Here is a 23,516-nt window from a genome sequence, read left to right on the forward strand (position 1 = left end):
TTTAATTCTAAAATTCTATGTATTGCTGCAATGAATTATTCCCATTGTATAGATTATATCATTAATGAAGATTCAGCCTGACAAATCCTTGGTTAATTTTAGAAGCCAAATTTCAAAGTAAAATATTCAAGATTAAAGCCCACTAGGAAACATTTACAGCACAAAATGAGGCTATTCAAATTAATCTAATCATTACTTATGGAGAGTTTTAGTCTATATGCCACACTAGAACTGAAAATGTTCTGTCCTCTGATTCTCATACCTCCAACCATGATAAGTATAAATGATCACAAGAAATAAAATTTGCCATTAGACATTGTCACTCATATGAGGGGAATTTAAATCTGCTTTATTAAGGTGGGCAGAAAGCAACCATGTGAGCAGATATCACTGACTTCCATGTCTTGACTCCTTGACAGTATGAAAAACGAATGAGAGACCAATGTTTCTCAATGGTATTAAAAGCAGTATCATCATTGCGAAACTTCTCAGAAGCGTTTAGATCTGGCAAGAAATTAAAATGTGAATGATCTCTTCAATAGGCAGAATTGAATGATTCCAGCATTACAAATATTTCATCCTACAGAATTTTTGTTTGCAGGATTTAACAAAGAATATGAACATTTCCAGAAACATTTGGGGCTCACAATGCAATGACCAGTAGCAATTTTTGGAAACCCTTTCAAGAGACATGGGTGTGCTTGGCTAGGTGAGCATTTATACCCAACCTAGGTGCCCTTGAGAAGGTGGTGATGAGTCAACTTCTTGAAATACTGAGGTCTGCGTAGTTCATGTACACCTACAGTGCTGTTAGGGAGGGAAGACTATTAATATTAATGTGCAAAGAACGCTACATCTTCTCTACTGCAATGTAACCAGAAAGTGCATAGTGGCTATGACCCAGAGGTCATGTAAATCAGATGGGACTGGGCTGTTCCTGTCACTAATTGCCTCTTTAGAGCTGTTGCTTCTTTGTTAAGGCTGGTACAGTTTGATCCTGGGAGTTCTAAACATTCATTCATGGGATGTGGGCATCACGAGTAGGGCCAGTGCTTGTTGCCCATCCCTAATTGTCCAGAGGGCAATTAATAGTCAATCACATTGCTGTGGATGTGAGGTAAGGGTGGTAGATTTCCTTCCCCAAAGGACATTTGTGAATCAGATAGGTTCTTTCATTTCATTATGTATCCAGAAACGCTCTTACACACAACTTCTTTTTAACCATTACTAAATCAGCAATGGCTATTTTTACCTAGTAACCACCACTATTAAATCACTTAGGTTTTCCATTTGATTAATTTATAAGCAAAGCCCATTAACAGCTATGCAGACTGGCAAAGGTGAGGGAGGATGGGTAGCACAGTGGCTCAGTGGTTAGCACTGCTGCCTCACAGCGCCAGAGACCTGGGTTCAATTCTAAGCTTGAGCAACTGTCTGTGTGGAGTTTGCATATACTTCCCATATCTGTGTGGGTTTCCTCCCACAGTCCAAAGATGTGCAGGTTAGGTGAACTGGCCATGTTAAATTGCTCGTCGTGTTATGTGCATTAGTCAGAGGAAAATGGGTCTGGGAGGGTTACTCTTCGGAGGGTCTGTGTGGACTGGTTGGACCGAAGGGCCTGCTTCCTCACTGTAGGGAATCTAGTCTAAGAAGTAGCAGCCAGATTGGTTTTTGGTCATCATGAGAGTAGCTTCTTATTCCACATTTTTTTAACAGAATTCAAATGTCATCATTTGCCATGATTGGATTCCCAAATGCTCATGCAATGTGTCAACAAAATCTTAGACTGGATTATTCACCAGTGACAATACCACTCCACGATGACCAGCGCCAACTGTTCAGTCTTCCAGCATTAATACAAAGACTCATGGTTCTCCCCCTTGGTTTTTTAGGTTTTATTTATTGCTCAGAGCCTAGAGAGAGGCACCTCAAGTCTCCAGAGGCTGGAGTCAAGTGGAGAAAGTGGTAGAAATAGGCAACTGGAAAACACTTCCATCGTTTTTGATGGCTGACATTCCATCAACCGATTTCTATGGTATGTACCATGTACTTGCCCTTTGAATAGCAGTCAAATTATTTTCCACAAACTGAAATCACCTTTAGGGGTAAAGGGTTAATCTGGGTACAGGGTTACCGATTGCTGATGTACAGCCAAGACCCCGATGCATGACCAAATGCTCATGGAATGTGTGGAGCTACTTGTTTCAGAGATTTCGGCCTTGCCTGTGATTTACTGTCAGACAGACGCCCAGCTGATTGAAAGGATTTGAAAAGTGAGTCGATAAGGGATTGAACCATTAAGTGGATTATTCACACTGCCACATTAAGCTGTTAGAGTTTGATCTAATTCCAAAGCAATTCTATGTCTACTTTTCCCATTAAGTCTCCTGCAATGATTAAGCTAAAAACATCAATTTGCTGAAGCAAAGAAAAAAAAAAAAAAATTCTGATACCAAATATTTTGAGATAAACATACTTAGCCGTGTTTTTTTTAATTCAAATCTCTCTGATACAGATTGGAGACTCTGCTCAAAGTGAAAGAGCAGTTTATTATATTTTAAATAGAGCTTAGTGGGGCTTCTCAGTATCCCTTCTAAACACTGGCTTCTGAACTTGAATTCAATCCAAGATGAAAGCATGCTCTCTCTGTTATCTGCTTTTTGGAGCCCAACTGAGACTAGTATTGGCAGCGTCTGCTCCAGTTGCTCCTGACTGTGGACCCACAGTAAAAGGTTATCATGATCTGGCACTGAATACCAACATTGTGTAATGGCAGCAATAAGACAATCTCCAGGTCAGGACCATATTGATACAGCTTATGTGTCTTTTCTTTCCTTGGGGTAGATGAGAAAGAAAGTGAGTCTTTTACACTTGACCTGCCTGGAGGCTTTTTGATACTGATAAAAGGAGCTCCCCTAAGGGGGCGGCACGGTGGCTCAGTGGTTACCACTGCTGCCTCACAGCACCAGGGACCCAAGTTTAATTCCTGCCTCAGACAACTGTCTGCGTGGGGTTTGCACATTCTCCCAGGGTCTGTGTGGGTTCCCTCAGGGTGCTCTGTTTTCCTCCCATAGTCCAAAGGTGTGCAGGTCAGGTGCATTGGCCAAGCTAAATTGCCGATAGTGTTAGGTGCGTTAGTCAGGGGTAAGCAGAAAGGGTAGGGGAATGGGTCTGGGTGGGTTACTCTTTGGAGCGTAGGTTTAGGTCGACGAGCCTGTTTCCATACTGTAGGTAATCTAATCTAAACTAACAAAGAAAAATAATACAGCACACAAATTGGCCCTCCAAGCCAGCACTGCCATATTTTACCTTTCCACACTAAAACTGTCTTTAGTTAGAGTCATAGAGTCATAGAGATGTATAGCATGGAAACAGACCCTTCGGTCCAACCCGTCCATGCCGACCAGATATCCCAACCCAATCTAGTCCCACCTGCCAGCACCCAGCCCATATCCCTCCAAACCCTTCCTATTCATATACCCATCCAAATGCCTCTTAAATGTTGCACTTGTACCAGCCTCCACCACATCATCTGGCAGCTCATTCCATATACATACCACCTTCTGTGTGAAAAAGTTGCCCTTAGGTCTCTTTTATATCTTTCCCCTCTCACCCTAAACCTATGCCCTCTAGTTCTGGACTCCTTGGCCCCAGGGAAAAGACTTTGCCTATTTACCCTATCCATGCCCCTCATAATTTTGTAAACCTCTATCAGGTCACCCCTCAGCCTCTGACGCTCCAGGGAAAACAGCCCCAACCTGTTCAACCTCTCACTATAGCTCAAATCCTCCAACCCTGGCAACATCCTTGTAAATCTTTTCTGAGCTCTTTCAAGTTTCACAACATCTTTCCCATAGGAAGGAGACCAGAATTGCACACAATATTCCAACAGTGGCCTAACCAAAGTCCTGTACAGCTGCAACATGACCTCCAAACTCCTGTACTCAATACTCTGACCAATAAAGGAAAGCATACCGAACGCCTTCTTCACGATCTAATCTACCTGCGACTCCACTTTCAAGGAGCTATGAATCTGCACTCCAAGGTCTCTTTGTTCAGCAACACTCCCTAAGAGCTGACCATTAAGTGTATAAGTTCTGTTAAGATTTGCTTTCCCAAAATGCAGCACCTCGCATTTATCTGAATTAAACTCCATCTGCCACTTCTCAGCCCATTGGCCCATCTGGTCCAGATCCTGTTGTAATCTGAGGTAACCCTCTTCGCTGTCCACTACACCTCCAATTTTGGTGACATCTGCAAACTTACTAACTGTACCCCTTATGCTCGCATCCAAATCATTTATGTAAATGACAAAAATTGGATCCGTATCCCTCTATTCCCTTCCTATTCATGTATTCGTTCAGGTGCTTCGGAATGCTGCTATTGTGCCTGCTTCCACCACCTCCTCCAGCAGAACGTTCCAGGCACTCACCACTTTTTGAGTGCACATTTGCCTTGCACATCTGTTTTAAACATCCCCCCACCCCCCATCCCTCACATCTTGACCTGTGTCTCCTAGTAATTGATGCCTCCACCCTGGGGAAAAGCCTCATACTCTCCACTCTATCCATGCCAGTCGCAATCTTATAAACGTGCACCAGGTCGCCCCTCAACATCCTGCATTCCTGTGAAAATGAACCCAGTCTATCCAACCTTTCTTCATAGCTAAAATGCCCAATACCGGGCAACATCCTGGTAAACATTTTCTGTACCCTCTCCAAAGCATCCACATCCTTCTGGTAGGTTGGTGACCAGAACTGCAATATTCCAAGTGGGATATTGGGTGCTGGCTAAAGTCGGACCGATCTCCCACTCCCCAGCACTAACAGGCCACCAGATGTAAAACGAGTGTGTTAGAATGACAAAGCTACAACATGTTCCTGAATCATCAACTGTCCACCGACATGTTGTTATTCAGCACATTTTCTGCCAGCACTGATTATCAGGAAGTTTGCCAAAACCTATGTAAGCTCTGAATTTATGTCAAGAAATCTGCAAGTGCAATGTTCTGCTGATACAAAGCATTGAAAAATACTTAAAACAAGCGAATAAAATCTGAGGACTGTTCAAACCAAGTAGGACACTTGTTCAGCCGCAATCAGTCAAACTGCTAAACTCAGGAAAAAAGACAAGATTGAATTTCATGAGCTTGTAACCTTTTCTTAAATTTGTTACTGGTATAAGCTTAAAGAAATGAGACCAAAAAGGTTGATCTCTATTTTCATCGAATTCTCACTTCCGGCTCTGTCCAATGGTCAACGTGCAAGTTGCAACCGGTGAACAGAAATAGGGTGATGTGATCCACTATGTGAAGGAGCATAACTATATGAGCCAAGAGCTATTTAAGGACTGCCAGCTTCTTAAAACTAGCTGATTAAAGGAATATTTGACGCTGCTTTCTGAAGCCAAAAGCTGGATGAGTGATTTTCCAGACTGACGGAAAGGTCTTGGCATCAGTTCTGGATTAGTGGTGCTGGAAGAGCACAGCAGTTCAGGCAGCATCCAACGAGCAGTGAAATCGACGTTTCGGGCAAAAGCCCTTCATCAGGAAGAAAGGCAGTGAGCCTGAAGCATGGAGAGATAAGCTAGAGGAGGGTGGGGGTGGGGAGAAAGTAGCATAGAGTACAATGGGTGAGTGGGGGAGGAGATGAAGGTGATAGGTCAGGGAGGGGAGGGTGGAGTGGTTAGGTAGAAAAGGAGCTAGGCAGGTCGGACAAGTCCGGACAAGTCAAGGGGACAGTGCTGAACTGGAAGGTTGAAACTAGGATGAGGTGGGGGAAGGGGAAATGAGGAAGCTGTTAAAGTCCACATTGATGCCCTGGGGTTGAAGTGTTCCGAGGAGGAAGATGAGGCGTTCTTCCTCCAGGCGTCTGGTGGTGAGGGAGCGGCGGTGAAGGAGGCCCAGGACCTCCATGTCCTCGGCAGAGTGGGAGGGAGAGTTGAAATGTTGGGCCACGGGACGGATTGGTTGATTGGTGTGGGTGTTTCGGAGATGTTCCCTAAAGCGCTCTGCTAGGAGGCGCCCAGTCTCCCCAATGTAGAGGAGACCACATCAGGAGCAACGGATACAATAAATGATATTAGTGGATGTGCAGGTGAAACTTTGATGGATGTGGAAGGCTCCTTTAGGGCCTTGGATAGAGGTGAGGGAGGAGGTGTGGGCACAGGTTTTACAGTTCCTGCGGTGGCAGGGGAAAGTGCCAGAATGGGAGGGTGGGTCGTAGGGGGGTGTGGACCTGACCAGGTAGTCACAGAGGGAACGGTCTTTGCGGAAGGCGGAAAGAGGTGGGGAGGGAAATATATCCCTGGTGGTGGGGTCTTTTTGGAGGTGGCGGAAATGTTGGCGGATGATTTGGTTTATGTGAAGGTTTGTAGGATGGAAGGTGAGCACCAGGGGCGTTCTGTCCTTGTTACGGTTGGAGGGGTGAGTTCTGAGGGTGGAGGTGCGGGATGTGGATGAGATGCATTGGAGGGCATCTTTAACCACGTGGGAAGGGAAATTGCGGTCTCTAAAGAAGGAGGCCATCTGGTGTGTTCTATGGTGGAATTGGTCCTCCTGGAAGCAGATATGGCTGAGGCGGAGAAATTGGGAATACAGGATGGCATTTTTGCAAGAGATAGGGTGGGAAGAGGTGTAATCCAGGTAGCTATGGGAGTCGGTGGGTTTGTAAAAAATGTCAATGTCAAGTCGGTTGTCACTAATGGAGATGGAGAGGTCCAGGAAGGGGAGGGAGGTGTCAGAGATGGTCCAGGTAAATTTAAGGTCAGGGTGGAATGTGTTGGTGAAGTTGATGAATTGCTCAACCTCAAGCACAAGGTGGCGCCAATGCAGTCATCAATGTAGCGGAGGAAGAGGTGGGGAGTGATGCCGGTGTAATTACGGAAGATCAACTGTTCTACATAGCCAACAAAGAGACAGGCATAGCTGGGGCCCATATGTGTGCCCATGGCTACCCCTTTGGTCTGGAGGAAGTGGGAGGATTCAAAGGAGAAATTGTTAAGGGTGAGGACCAGTTCGGCCAAACGAATGAGAGTGTCAGTGGAAGGGTACTGTTGGGGACGTCTGGAGAGGAAGAAACGGAGGACTTGGAGGCCCTGGTCATGGCGGATGGAGGTGTAGAGGGATTGGATATCCATGGTGAAGATGAGGCATTGGGGGCCGGGGAAACGGAAGTTTTGGAGGAGGTAGAGGGCGTGGGTGGTGTCTCGAATATATGTGGGGAGTTTCTGGACTCAGGGGGATAGGACAGTGTCAAGGTAGGTAGAGATGCGTTCAGTGGGGCAGGAGCATGCTGAGACAATGGGTCGGCCAGGGTGGTCAGGCTTGTGGATCTTGGGAAGGAGGTAGAACCAGGCAGTGCGGGGTTCCCGGACTATGAGGGTGGGAGATCTCCTGAGGTGATGAGTTTCTGTATGGTCTCGGAGATTATGGTTTGGTGATGGGGGGTGGGGTCATGGTCGAGGGGGCAGTAGGAAGAGTTGGCGTTTGGCTTCAGCGGTGTAGAGGTCAGTGCGCCAGACTACCACTGCGCCCTCTTTATCCGCTGGCTTAATGGTGTTCCCATTCAATCTTTACTGTTGACATTCAAGCGAAAATTCAACACTTCTGTTCCTTGCCCATTTTGTGTGAGGATTGCAGGCGGGCAGCGTATATGAAGATAAAAATCGCCCCAGGCTCCATGTTTTTTAATTAGTGTTGCGTGGCAAGTGGGCATGGCTGGCATTTATTAGCCATCCCTAGTTGCTCTTGAACTGAATGCCTTGCTAGATTCAGCAACCTGCTGCGGTCACAGATGGGTTAAGGAGGTAGCTGAAACTTGTCACATTCCCATTAAACTACCATTAAAATCAATGGCTTACATTTACACTTCCAAGAAAATGTAGGCCTCACCAGTTCATGAGAATATGCACCAGAATCATAGATTCCCTACAGTGCAGTATCAGGCCATTCAGCCCATCAAGTCCACACCAACCCTTCATAGGGCATCCTATATTGAACCACCCCATCCTTGTATTTTCCCATGGCTAGCCCACTTAACCTGCACATCTCCAGATACTATGGATAATTTTAGCTTGGCCAATCGACTTAACCTGTGGGAGGAAACTAGAGGAAACTCACATGGACATATACAGAACATGCAAACTCCACACGGACAGTCGCCTGAGGGTGGATTTGAGCCCAGATCCCTGATGCTGCAAGACAGCAGTGCTAATCACTGAGCCAACATGCTGCCCTGGCACTAACTGGCATCATTCTGAGCTCTAGCCTTACCGTCCTTCACACAACCCAAAGCATGGTTTCAATATTCTAGAAGTTCTGTATGATTTATCCTCATTTTATTGATCTATGTAAGGAGAGCAATACATCAATACTATCACTTACACTTAACCTCAGCAGGGAAATAAATTGGCAAGCATTTCCAATCCTTATGTCCATCTAGTGATTCCTGCTGAAATATATGCAAAGTTATGCCGTGTTGGTGAATGACCATGATGGCCTCAATATCATCTCTTTGCTTGTTTCTATGGACGTGCCTCACTATCATTAGCATTTTTTGTGTGCCAGGCTGAGCTGGCATAATGGCACAAGGGGAGAGAGCAATGTAGAGACCACTGTATTTTGAATTCTTGGTAAAACCTCTGTGAACATTCTAAGCAACTGCGTCAAATAAAAATGAGCAATTGATTACACATCTCTGATTTTTGTGACTGCTTCCCTTGTGGAGTTTTGGGAGAGTCACAGTGGGTCTCACTGACACCAGCTACTCATCCCAATGGGAAGGTCTTACTGTGTTTCACTTGCCCTCAAAAACGTAGTAACTGCTGAGTCATGTTGCTGTGGGTGTTTCGAAAGAGAATTTGCCCTTGTTTAGGCTGCTTGTTAACATTGATTGGGAAACACAGAGTCAGGCCAACAATAGTTCTCAACAGGTTGGGATTTTGATCCTAGATGGTAGGAGTGGGAGTTAGGAAATTTCCTGACTCAGCACTCTGACCTGGAGAGAAACTGCCTGCAAAGGAGTGATTTCCATTTCTATGTATCTCGAGTCATGACCACTGCCCCTGGAAGCAGTTCAAAGGCATCCACTGGGGCTGCCAACCACCACAATGGGCTGGTTAAAATACTTCACCTCAGGTATCATCTTTAGTGTTAGGCCATCTACAAGTGTTAGGCCTTCAACTCCATGCTCTGCACTTACACTTGCTTTGTCCCATCCATGCCAACGCACACTCCTCTACCCACCAATGGCTCCTCTTAACCTCCGTTCCAATCTTTGCCTCTCATTCTATCCTCAATGGCACTTTATACACTTCATGCCAACCTATACTCCTCCTACACACCATATCAACCTGTTCCCCTCCACCTGTCACCAATGGTCCCACATACCCTCCATGCCAACGTGTGGCACCTTTAGGTTTATTAACTCAGTTTCACTCTGAACAGACTCAATGATTCCTGCAGTGACATACATGTAAAGCTTTCCAAAATAAATTAAGCTTTCTTGTAAAAAAAAGCTTTGACTACAGCCCTATAAAAGTGTCAATCACCCAGACCCTAATCATGCAGTTTCAGTAGCAGAAACTAGAAGCATTTGACACATCATTATCCTATGCACGTAATTATTGTACAATTATTGTACAATAGGTAAAATCAATTCAAAAAATTGGCTATCAGTCAAGCGATGTGTGTTGCTGCTTCAACAGACTGCAGCAAGTAATTCACCTCCAAATCCTATCCACTACCAATAAGTCACATGTCAGGAGTGTGATGGAATATTCCCCATTTGCATGGGTGGGTGCGAGTCCAAAACATTCAAGAAGCTTGACACAATGCAGGACAAAGCAGTCTGCATGATTGGCACCACACTCCCTCCAGTAGCAGCCGATTCTATTATCTAAAGCAGTCAATGCAGAAATCCACCAAATATCCTTTGACAGTACATTTTAAACCAATGTACACTTCAGTCTAGAAGGACAAGGGCAGTTGATACACTGGGATAGCATCACCTGCAAATTCTCCTCCAAGCCACTCACCATCCCCAGTTGAAAATATATTGCTTTGCTGTTTCTTCTTTTTACCGCTGGGTCAAAATCTTGGAATTCCCTCCCTAAGGGCATTGTGGGTCTACCTCCAGCACATGGGCTGCAGCGATTCAAGATGGCAGCTCACCACCAACATCATGAGGGCAACTAGGGACAGGTAGTAAATGGTCACATCCCAAGAGTGAATAAAAAAAAGGATGGACTTGATTAGCTCAGTTGGCTGGACAGCTAGTTAACGAAGCAGAGAAACACCAAGAACATGGGTTCAGTTCTCACAGTAGCTAAGGTTACCATGAAGGACTCTCCAGCTCAACTTCTCCCCTTGCCAGAGGTGTGCTGACCCTCAGGTCAAACCACCATCAGTTATCTCTCTTTCTCTAATGAGAGAGCTGCTCCATGGCTCAGTAGGACTATGGCAACATAACCTTTACCTTAATAAACTGTGGATGCTAGAAATCTGGAACAAAAACAAAAACTACTGGCAGAAAACACAGCAGGTCTGGCAGCATCTATGGATTACCAGACTTGAAACATTAACTCTGCTTTCTCTCCACAGATGCTGTCTCACCTGCTGTGTTTCACCAGCAGCTTCTGCTAACCTTTACCTGACATGGCTGGGCTCTCACACAGGCCCAATGTTGGCATGGAGAGGCATGGACATGATTTTATGAACTTACACACCAAAAGGTTCCCTCTACTGAAGCAAGGCCCACGATGCCTCAGATTAAAATGGATCACAAGTCCTTGAAAAGTTGGCCAAACACCACAAAACTGCAATGGACTGGGAGATTCCTATCGCCGGGATGGAGAGAAGAGCAGCCGGGGTCAGCAGTGTAGGGTGCGTGCTTGCTGGCTACTCTATCTCAAACTGGTGAAAACTGAGGGCATCAGGAAACGGGACTGGAAATCATAGATTGGGTCCTCATCCAGTATTTTTAAAAGTGCACAGAATCTCGTTGACTCTGTGAAAATACAGTTGAACATCACCTCAGGAGCTCAAGCTGAAAACCCCACTTTCTGGGAACTATCGCTTCAAACAGTTAAATCCCTGACCACAGTATAAAGCATCTCCCCAACTAGAACAAGCTCAGTTGCATTTACTCCTTTTCACCATGTCTGGTGTAATAGTAAACTGAAGGTAAATTCCATTGTGTCACTGATACAGATATAGAGTGTACTGGATGTTAGAGACATGTGGGAGAGGAGACAGAGTGAGAAAGAAAGTAGGAATAAAATCTGTATTGGTTTCATTTTCTTCCCCTTTATTTTATTTCTCTCACTTAAAATTAATTTTAATAGGCTTTAAGACCCATACTCCTGACAGTGAAGTTGGCCTTTCTGACCATTACCAGCTACTTTAAATGGGTAGTGTTTAACACCACGCAGGGAAGCAATTATATCATAAAACAAAGTACTGTGGATACTGGAGACCTGAAACAAAGAAATAACTGTCCAGTTCTGGTGAAGAGTCACTGGACTTGAAACATTAACATTAACAGATAGTGAAAAGCCTGCTGAGTTTCTCCAGAAAGTTCTGTTTTTGTTTATTGAAAACAAATATCATTTTGCGGAAGATAAAGAAGGATCCAGTGCAGTTGGAAACCCTTCATTTCTGCAGGTAACCCTCACAGAGTTATGGAGAGGTTTCTGGTGAGTACAAATATGATTTGGAGAAGGTGTAGCTTGCCTCATTAGCAAGTTTGCAGATGACACCAAAATTGGTGGAGTAGCAGATAATGAAGGAAACTGTCAGAGAGTACAGCAGAACATAGATAGGTTGGAGAGTTGAGTAGAGGAACAGCAGATGGAGTTCAATCCAGACAAATGCGAGGTGATGCAGTTTGGAAGATCCAATTCAAGAGTGAACTATACAGTAAATGGAAAAGTCCTGGGGAAAATTGATATACAGAGAGATCTGGGTGTTCAGGTCTATTGTTCTATGAAAGTGGCAACACAGGTCAGTAGAGTGGTCAAGAAGGCATACAGCATGGTTTCCTTCATCAGATAGGGTATTGAGTACAAGAGTTGGCAGGTCATGTTACAGTTGTATAAGACTTTGGTTCAACCACATTTGGAATACTGCGTACAGTTCTGGTCGCCACATGACCAAAAGGATATGGATGTTTTGGAGGGGGTGTAGAGGAGGTTCACCAGGAAGTTGCCTGGTAAGGAGAGTGCTAGAGGAGAGTTTGAGTAAATTAGGATTATTTTCATTCGAAAGACAGAGGTTGAGGGGGGTGTGGGGGGGAAGAACCTGATTGAGGCCTACAAAATCATGACAGGTGTAGACAACGTGGATAGCAAGAAGCTTTTTCCCAGAGTGGAGGACTCAATTACTAGAGACCATGAGTTCAAAGTGAGAGAGGAAAAGCTTAGGGGAGATATGCGTAGAAAGTTCTTCATGCAGAGGGTGATAGGTGCCTAGAATGCATTTCCAGCGGAGGTGGTAGGGGCAGGAACGATAGCGTTATTTAAGATGTATCTAGCAGATACATGAATGGGCAGGGAGCAGAAGGATACAGATTTTTAGAAATTAGATAGCTGATTTAGATGGAGGATCTGGATCAGTGCAGGCTTGGAGGGCCGAAGGGCCTGTTCCTGTGCTGTAATGTTCTTTCTTCCTTGTTCTGCATTCCCATTGGAACCGAAGTAAAATCTTTGGGATACATAGCTAATTGATCGAATAGTTAAAGGAAGGATGAGTTCTGAGGACATTGCAGTTTTCAACATTTATTAGTGAGTTGAGGGGATGTGTATTGTTTCTCCACCTATCATTTGTTCCTCACTCCTCACCCTCCACCACCATTACCACCGCCCCTTCCACATCCCCCCCCCCACCCTATTTTATGCATATAAATTACCTTTTTCCTGGCTATCATCAGTGTTTGAGGAAGGGTCACTAGACCCAAAATATAAACTCGATTTCTCTGCAGAGATGCTGCCAGACCAGCTGAGCTGTTCCAGCAACTTCTGTGTATGTTTTTGTACATTGTTACAAATCTGGAGTCACATGTAGGCCAGACCAGGTAAGGATGGCAGATTTCCTTCCCAAATGGACATTAGTGAATCAGATGGGTTTTCACCACAATTGATAGTGACATGATTGCCATTAAGATAGCTGTTTATTCCAAATTTTATTGAATTCATATTTCATTGTGGGAAATAGAATCCATGTTCTGCCAGAATACTAATCTGTGTTCTAGATTGCTAATCTAGTAGCATTACTGCTACATTACTGTACCAAGAAGGAGCTTATTTTAATGTAAAAAGGTTAAAGAAAGAAAATATTATGAATCCAAAATAAATAGGAACAATCCACAACAACCAGCACAGAGAGCAATCACAAGAGTATTCTGGTGCAGGAGGAGACCATCTGCCCCATTATGCCTGCACACGCTCTTCAAACTACTATCATTCTGGATTAGTGGTGCTGGAAGAGCACAGCAGTTCGGGCAGCATCTGAGGAGCAGTAAAATCGACGTTTCAGGCAAAAGCCCTTCATCAGGAATATTGGCAGAGAGCCTGAAGGGTCTAGTATTGTAGACTGGGGGATTGCTTCACAGAACACTTACATTCTATTCACAAAAAAGACCCTGGGCTTCCAGTTGCCTACCACTTCAACACACCATCCCTGTTCCTGGCCAACATCTCTGTCTCTGGCTTGCTGCAGTGCTCCAGCAAAGCTCAGCGCAAGCTGCTTGGGAACTCTACAGCCTTCTGGATTCAATATCAAGTTCAACAAGGGCTTGAGGCATTTTCTCCCATGCCCTTACCCCAGTCCCCACACACCAGACCTTGTTATCACATGACCTGCTATTACACATAACACATTGTTAGTCACTAATAGTCCCTAGTCATTCTACCAGGCTGATGTTATCCACTCCTTTGTCTGTCCAACTGTTCTTCTCTCTGTTTGGGTTCCATCTCCACCTTTCATTTACTCGTTACCCCCTCCCCCCACCCTATCTTCCCCTTTAAAAACAACTTCTTTCCAATTATACCAGTTTGGAGGAAAGTCATTGGACCTGAAATATTAAATCTGACGCCTCTCCACGTGTGCTGTTAGACCTGCTGAGCTTTTCCAGCAATTTCCGTTGTTGTTTCATTACCGAGTGGTATTTCCTGCCCCATCCCTATACCCATGCACTCTATCTCTATCCATATAATCACCCGATACTCTCTTGAATGCCTCAATTGAAACTGCCTCCAGCACATTTCCAGACGGTGCATTCCATAGGTTTTAGGCAAAAGTTTGTTTTGAGCTCAAAGTGAATGGTCATTTCTTAGGATACATGGCTTAAGTGAGGAAGCATTTTTCACAAGACATGATAACTAGATTCCACCAAGCACTGTTTCCTATCCACCTTTGCTTTGGTGTACTATTCCGGGTACCAAATCATGAGAGGAAATATCCCCGGTCTTGGAGGGAGTGGACAGAAAGTCAAGTGAGATGATAAATGGGATTGGGATTGAACTATGAAGCTGAACATGAAGTGGAGTAGAGACATTGATGTTGAAAAGAGGTTAGGCATGAGAAACCTGACTAAACTATTTAAAAATCAATGGAATCAATAAACTGAATACTCGCTTGACCAAGATTAATACAAACTCAGAAAAGAGGTCAGTCTGTGTCAATGATCTGTTGAGAAACTGTGGGTGAAGGATATAGATTTCAGGAGAATAACAGACACATTCTTGGCAATAACAAAGATAAAATGGGTTAAGAAGTCTGTGACATTTGTGACAGGTCCAGAGTGGTTATAACAAGGTGGTTTTTGGTCTATGTTTCTAACTTAAACAAACCTATCCTTGCTCACAATGAATGCCTAATGAGGCATCATGAGTTGCTTGATAATTTTAGGGAATTAGAATTATTGCTCCAAGCGTTCTTGACCTGATCTCCAAAGGAGCTTTACCACATCAGTGTAGTTAACTTGCAAATTCACACGGTATTGCATTTCCAACCTACCATTTTTCTTTTTGGACACCTCACTGAGTTACAAATTTCAGATTGGAAAAGGATCTCCATTCTGTACATAATACTAACAAAATTTAAATCAACGAAAATATATTGCATAGTCAGCATTATTACTATGCAAGTGCCTTTCATTTCACAGTATTCCCAGTTATCTGATTTATCAACCCTTAATGGAATGAAATATTGGCAATGAGTTCCCTTATTTTATACATTCTAATTATCTTCCAGCCATAATTTTATTCTGCTTGGAAGGCAATAATAATAACTGAGATTAAAGTCTTCCACTAATATAGAAAACACTTTGCTGCGACAAAACTGAACCAGAAACAATTCCCAATCATGTCACTATGTATCTTACCTCTCACAGGCAGCTGGATGAAAAACTGGAACTTATTTTACAAATCAATCCAAGCATCACAAACAACACTCGACCTTGAAAACCCATCCCCGCCTGACGTGCTCAATTGTTTGGTGTTCGACTGTGAGGGACTGTTCACTGATCTATGCTCATAGAACATAGAACATAGAACATAGAACAATACAGCACAGAACAGGCCCTTCGGCCCACGATGTTGTGCCGAACTTCTAACCTAGATTAAGCACCCATCCATGTACCTATCCAAATGCCGCTTAAAGGTCGCCAATGATTCTGACTCTACCACTCCCACGGGCAGCGCATTCCATGCCCCCACCACTCTCTGGGTAAAGAACCCACCCCTGACATCTCCCCTATACCTTCCACCCTTCACCTTAAATTTATGTCCCCTTGTAACACTCTGTTGTACCCGGGGAAAAAGTTTCTGACTGTCTACTCTATCTATTCCTCTGATCATCTTATAAACCTCTATCAAGTCACCCCTCATCCTTCGCCGTTCCAACGAGAAAAGGCCGAGAACTCTCAACCTATCCTCGTACGACCTACTCTCCATTCCAGGCAACATCCTGGTAAATCTTCTCTGCACCCTCTCCAAAGCTTCCACATCTTTCCTAAAGTGAGGCGACCAGAACTGCACACAATACTCCAACTGTGGCCTAACCAAAGTCCTGTACAGCTGCAACATCACTTCACGACTCTTGAATTCAATCCCTCTGCTAATGAACGATAATACTCCATAGGCCTTCTTACAAACTCTATCCACCTGAGTGGCAACCTTCAAAAATCTATGTACATAGACCCCAAGATCCCTCTGTTCCTCCACCTGACTAAGAACCCTACCATTAACCCTGTATTCCGCATTCTTATTTGTTCTTCCAAAATGGACAACCTCACACTTGGCAGGGTTGAACTCCATCTGCCACTCCTCAGCCCAGCTCTGCATCATATCTAAGTCCCTCTGCAGCCGACAACAGCCCTCCTCACTGTCCACAACTCCACCTATCTTCGTATCATCTGCAAATTTACTGACCCACCCTTCGACTCCCTCATCTAAGTCATTAATAAAAATTACAAACAGCAGAGGACCCAGAACTGATCCCTGCGGAACTCCACTTGTAACTGGGCTCCAGGCTGAATATTTACCATCTACCACCACTCTCTACCTTCGACCGGTTAGCCAGTTTTCTATCCAATTGGCCAAATTTCCCTCTATCCCATGCCTCCTGACTTTCCGCATAAGCCTACCATGGGGAACCTTATCAAATGCCTTACTAAAATCCATGTACACTACATCCACTGCTCTACCCTCATCCACATGCTTGGTCACCTCCTCGAAGAATTCAATAAGACTTGTAAGGCAAGACCTACCCTTCACAAATCCGTGCTGGCTGTCCCTAATCAAGCAGTGTCTTTCCAGATACTCGTAAATCCTATCCCACAGTACCCTTTCCATTACTTTGCCTACCACAGAAGTAAGACTAACTGGCCTGTAATTCCCGGGGTTATCCCTATTCCCTTTTTTGAACAGGGGTACAACATTCGCTACTCTCCAGTCCCCTGGTACCACCCCCGTTGCCAGTGAAGACGAGAAGATCATTGCCAACGGTACTGCAATTTCCTCTCTTGCTTCCCACATAATCCTAGGATATATCCCGTCAGGCCCGGGGGACTTGTCTATCCTCAAGTTGTTCAAAATGTCCAACACATCTTCCTTCCTAACAGGTATCTCTTCTAGCTTATCAGTCCGTTTCACACTCTCCTCTTCAACAATACGGTCCCTCTCGTTCGTAAATACTGAAGAGAAGTTACTTGTTCAAGACCTCTCCTATCTCTTCCGACTCAATACACAGTCTCCCACTACTGTCCTTGATCGGACCTACCCTCGTTCTCGTCATTCTCAGGTTTCTCACATACGCATAGAATGCCTTGGGGTTATCCTTGATCCTATCCGCCAAGGATTTTTCATGCCCTCTCTTAGCTCTCCTAATCCCTTTCTTCAGGTCCCTTCTGGCTATCCTGTATTCCTCCACTGCTCTGTCTGAACCCTGTTTCCTCAACCTTATGTAAGCCTCCTTCTTCCTCTTTACTAGACATTCAACCTCCCTCGTCAACCAAGGCTCCCTCACACGACCATTTCTTTCCTGCCTGATCGGTACATACATATCAAGGGCACGTTGTATCTGCTCCTTGAAAAAGTTCCACATTTCCACCACATCCTTCCCTGACAGCCTATGCTCCCAACGTATGCTCCTCAAATCCCGTCTTACAGCATCGTAATTTCCTTTCCCCCAATTGTAAAATCTACCTTGTTGTGCGCACCTATCTCTCTCCATAACCAAGGTGAAAGTCACAGAATTGTGGTCACCATCACCAAAATGTTCACCCACTAACAAGCCCACCACTTGTCCCGGTTCATTACCGAGTACCAAATCCAATATGGCCTCCCCTCTGGTTGGGCACTCTACATACTGCGTTAGAAAAGCTTCCTGGACACACTGCACAAACACCGCCCCATCCAATCTACTTGATCTAAAGAGCTTCCAATCAATATTTGGGAAGTTGAAGTCGCCCATGACTATGACCCTGTGGCTTCTGCACCTTTCCAAAATCTGTTTCCCAATCTCTTTCTCCACATCTCTGCTGCTATTGGGGGGCCTATAATAAACACCCAACAAGGTGACTGCACCTTTCCTATTTCTGACTTCAGCCCATACTACCTCCAGAGGCAGATCCCCCTCAAACTTCCTTTCTGCAGCCGTTATACCATTTCTAATTAGCAATGCCACCTCCCCCTCCTTTTTTACCACCCTCCCTAATCTTACTGAAACATCTGTAACCAGGAACCTCCAACAGCCATTCCTGTCCCTCATCTATCCATGTTTCCGTGATGGCCACAACATCGTAGTCCCAGGTACCGATCCACGCCTTAAGTTCACCCACCTTATTTCTGATACTCCTTGCGTTGAAGTATACGCACTTGAGCCCATCTCTGTGTCCGCAAGTAGTCCCTGTCAGTGCTACCTTCTCCACAGCCTCCCTACAGTCTTGGGCATCCTGACACACAGCGAGCTTACTTGCTGGACTACAAGTCCGGATCCCATCCCCCTGCCAAATTAGTTTAAACCCCCCCCTCACTGTGCTTGATTTTTTACATGTAGTTGTCAAATCAGAACAAAACAGATAGAGGCTACAGAAGCTACCAGAAGATGAGCAATAATGTGGAACATATAACAAAGAACAGTACAGCACAGTACAGGCCTTTCAGCGCACAATGTTGTGCCAAGCATTTATCTTAAACTAAGGTCTTAACCTATCACACTCTCAGCTACCTTCCCCCTGCCCCTCCCATTTATCTCACCACCCCCTCAGCTCACAGTCTCATTCCTGATGAAGGGCTTTTGCCCGAAACGTCGATTTGCCTGCTCCTCGGATGCTACCTGGCCTGCTGTGCTTTTCCAGCACCACACTCTCAACTCTTATCTCCAGCATCTGTGGTCCTCACTTTAACCTAAGATCAACCTAACCTACTCCTCAATTTACTGCTGTCCATGTGCTTGTCCAGCAATCACTTAAATGTCCCTAATGTCTCTGACTCTACTACCACCGCTGGCAGTGCATTCCATGCACCAACCACTCCCTGTATAAAGAACCTACCTCTGACATCTCCCCTATATCTTCCTCCAATCACTTTAAAATTATGACCAGCCTCATGACAGCCATTTCAGCCCTGGGGAAAAGTTTCTGGCTATCTACTCTATCTATGCCTCTTATTAACTTGTATGCCTCTATCAAGCCACCTCTCTTCCTTCTTCTCTCCAGTGTAAAGGATTAGTCCTGCGAGTAAGCAGGACATTTTGTGATTGCAGAGGGATTTCAAAACTCTTGTCAAGAAGTCTCTTGTGTCTGTATTGGCATTGTTATGAGGTATATAATTACACAAGACTGTCCTCAGCACATTCTCACTGCCACTGAAACTCCAAATTATGCTTTTGATACATTCAGGTTCAACAGGGGGTATTTGCTCCTGGGAGTGGGAGAACTTAATTGGGTTTAAGTGAAAATTCAGAGCCCCAATTGTTTTCAAGTAAAGTTTGCTGTGTTTTAAAGGTCAGTTGAGTCTCTAGACAGCAATCGGTGGAAAATCCTTTTGTGGGCCTTTGCATCTCACGCATGCTCACTGAAAGAATAAATCACTAGAATTATGTTCCACTGCCTAATCAAGTTCTGCGCAAGTGATGAACACAAGCCTTTGGAGACGTGACCACATACAAGTGGCAGAATTTTCATCTACCTACTCATTCTGCTGAGTGTCCAGTGCTTTCATCTCTTTGGATACTTGTTTGTTCTGCCAGGCGATTGGTTAAGTTACGTCTGCAGGGGTGTGGCGCACCGAGTCATGCTAAGGGAGATAATCTATCCATGGCAAGGAGACTGGCCAAAGGAGTGTCACCAAGGAAGGCAGAAGGGGAGTAAACAGTTGCGAATCTTCAAGGATTGCCCTGGAGTCTCCGGGACTGAGAAATGTAATGTGACAAGCAAAGTAGCAAAACAAAACCTCAAGAGAAATATCACAGGGCTGCATAATAAAAGGTTTTATTTTATCCATTTGGTGTGGGTGTGTCATTATTGAGTGTTAACATATTGGATATGACAAAAAGGCTACTTCTTCAGTGGAACAATTGGAGATAGGAGATCAGACGCAAGAACCTGTGGAAAATGACCAAACATAGCTAAGGGAGTAGTGTGTTTGGAGTCAGGGATGACCACAGGCCTCCATGCCACTTTTGATCATGTCCGGTCCTAAACTGAGGGCATTGGCCCTGCATCCAACCTGAATGCAGTGGGGCCACTTAAAGCTCTGGATGCTAGTCCTTGAGCCCTGCCTGGAGCTGGGCATGCTCTGTGGGCTAGGCAACAAGGGTATTGTTGTCATGTAATTTGTGCTGAAGAAGTGGGCTAGAAGTTTTGGAGGGAAGGGAGTGCAGGATTTGAGATTAGGCTGAAACAAAAGGGTAAGATCACTGGAATTGATGGAGGGGTCCTGAAGGTTAAACTGAGGGCAACGTGACCCCACTGCTTTAGTGATAGAGAGGGACAAGGTATGCTGTGAGTTCTAGGGTCACTGGTGGGAGGTCAATGCTATCAAGATGGGGGAGGAATGTCTGGTTGGACTTCGGAGCACATGCTCTTGATAAAGGGTCAGGATTGAAGTGGAAATGGGAAGAGTGAAGGCATGTAGGTTAGCACTGTAATTGGGTCCAAGGTAATGGGAGGAGGCTCAAGGTGAACAAGGGTGAGCTGGATTGTTATATTGGGACTGTCAGAGGCAATGGGGAGAAGATGGTGGTGACAGACAGAGGTTGGGATAGAACAGGGACTAAGATGTGGATGATGATGATGTGGAAGGGGATGGTGATGAAGAATCCAGAGCAGCAGCATGACATGACAGATAGACCTGTGGTAATGACCATTTTGAGATCCTTTCTTGATAAAGATTATGAGACCCAGGATACTTTGAGAAAGGAGGGCTTTAATTTTGGACTCATCGATATTTTGCACTGTTTGTACAGTAAGAGTAACCTTTAGATCTTTAAGCAACTTCACTTTGCCTTTCCATGACAAAATCACCAGAAGTTTAGGACCATATGGAGTGTGCGCTCGGGATTGCACTGACAGTGCTGTGTCACTCGTACCAGCATGTTTAGGTCCTTAATCTTCCAGAAAAAAGACATATTCATTAGATGGGGCTCAACTACAGGGAAAAATACTCTGTCCCATCCCAACAACAAGTAACTGTGCATGCCACATTGAGTATATCAGCTTTTTGCATGTGGCAAGCAATGTCCTCAGGCCTATATTAGAAATGGGTGTCAGTGGCTTGCCAGTGATAATCTGGGTGGGCATTCTCTGGTGGTCTAAAATCTTGGTCCATGTGGATCGTCTGCAGAGCTGCAGTGGCACCCTCCTTAGCTGACCTGCTGGAGGCGCTGTGGTCACTGACAAAGAGGAGATGGGGGACATTGTTGAGTCTCCTGGGATGAAGACCCCCCCAGGTGCTTTCCTGTTTCCCCCTTCCCCACAATCTATCTGACCTCCTGATGAAAGGAATCCCTGGAATGAGGTCAAAGAGCTGCAATGCCATTGAAGCCCTGGGTCGGGTGATGGAGTGAAGGTCCAAAGTGCCTATTGGCAGAAACTGGTTGTCTCGCTGGAACTGGCTTTTTATGGCAGCTACCACCCATCCAATGAGCCAACCACTCATGCTGGAACTACATCATCAGCCAGAACATGGACGCCGGCTCCTCCAACCTTCACTCCAGTCTGTGTGTGGGCACTAGCAACTCCCACTTGTCTCTGCATCTCCACTACTGTCTTATTGCCGATTGGCACAAGTCTGTGACATACTCACCACATTGTGAAGCCAAGCCTGCTCCAGATGGACTTCCCAGGTAGAGATGAATGTCTCTGCACTGGTGGAGGGCACACATGGTCACCATGGTGATGGATCCTGCGGAGGGCTCTTCAGCACTCTCTTCTGAAGTAAGCTGGAGAGGAAGGGAGGGTATGTCCTCCTCATCCGTGGTCCAAGACCAGAAGCTGTCATGATGAAGAGAGAGAATTTGTTTCCCTTCAAACAATGACTCTTCCTCATGAATTATCATCGCCATGTACCAAAATTGTGAACACCGTAATCCTCAACTGGATGGCTGGCCAATCCAACCTTTGCTTCGGAACAGGCACATTCCCAGTCTTCCCAGCTCTCTGTTGCTCAATGGGATCTCACTACCCGACTGGGAATGCTGGGCATTCTCTTCAGCAGAGAGAGAGCAGCATTGGTTGGCTAATGCTTCCTCCTGCAGCCTCCCTAGTGTGTGTTTGATAGCCATTCAGAGAGTGTCCTGCAAGTTACACATTACTCAGAGCATTACGTCTCTTTCATATACACATTCTGCAATCACTGGTGGTGATGCAGGTTACCCTTGTGTGACATACTTCAGCACAAGCTAACTTCAAACGTTATATTCCACCTTGAGTGGAATTAAGCAATATCAAGACTTTGATGCTTAGCCTGGTGGAGTGTAGCCGATCTAGGGTGGTACTGGGGCCATGTCTGCCGTGGACCCCATACCCCACTGACTGACACTGCCAGCTCCACCCCAGTTGCCTCGATTTGACACTAACACCTTCCTGCCATTTCTGGAGGATAACTTGCTGTGTGGCATCTCTGGAGCCATCATTGCTGAATTGTCTCAGGCAGTAGCATTTGTTGCCAGACAAGTGCAGAGAAGTCACCAAGTTCTCCGGAAGGACAGTAACAGAGACACTCCAGGATTGCAGGCAACGGTTCCCTGTTTGACCGCCCTTTAAATATAGCACCCAGATCTTTGACCCCATGAGTCAGTGGGTGAGGCAATGACTTCCTTCCCACCCAGCCTCAAGATCTGCCCTTCTACCTGCTAGTGAGCTGAGCAGCACGCAATGACTAGGCAAATACAGAAGGCAGCTGAGGCCAACACACTGAATACTTTCAAAAAAGGAGTTAGACATATTTCTTAGGGCTAAATCATTCTTAGGCAGAATGTGGGAACCAGATACTGAGTTGGATGGTTGGCTGTGATCATATTGCATCATAGAACATGTTTGAGGGGCTGAATGGCCTACACGTGCTCCTATTTTCTCTGTTTCCAAACCCGACCAATTTTCTGGTGAGAGAAAACGTGCTCTTCTCCACCCATCCTTGTAACTCAAGTGGAAGACTCCACCCACTTTTCTCCTGTCAGACCTGGAGGTTTCCTGTCTGCTGCCTGTGGTGCCCACCTGTACTGCTGCAGGTCCCTCTCTGGCTGGGTTACCTGTTCCATTAACAAGTGCAAGGCTGCGTCAGTGCTGTGACCCTGGTGGGGCACATGCCTGTGGTTGGATCTTCAGCTGAAGCTTGAACCTTGAACAAACGTGCTTCATTCCTTTAGACCCAGATATGGGCTTTAATGGTAGACAAACGCTATTGCACTGAACTCTGCAAAGAATTTTATATTTTATTTCAGTTTCATTTATTTCTGATTGTGGACTGAAATGGGAAAAGGATTGTTTTAAAAAAAAAACAAGGGCTGGGGAAGC

General features: G+C 45.2%; 1 protein-coding gene across 1 annotated transcript in view; it reads right to left on the reverse strand.

Moving 5' to 3' along the window:
- LOC140476491 (deubiquitinase DESI2) overlaps positions 1–23,516 on the reverse strand; it is a 244,552-nt gene that overhangs the window by 62,035 nt on the left and 159,001 nt on the right. The window lies entirely within an intron of this gene.

The sequence above is a fragment of the Chiloscyllium punctatum genome, chromosome 4, assembly GCF_047496795.1.
Source record: "Chiloscyllium punctatum isolate Juve2018m chromosome 4, sChiPun1.3, whole genome shotgun sequence".
Taxonomy (NCBI): Eukaryota; Metazoa; Chordata; class Chondrichthyes; order Orectolobiformes; family Hemiscylliidae; genus Chiloscyllium; species Chiloscyllium punctatum.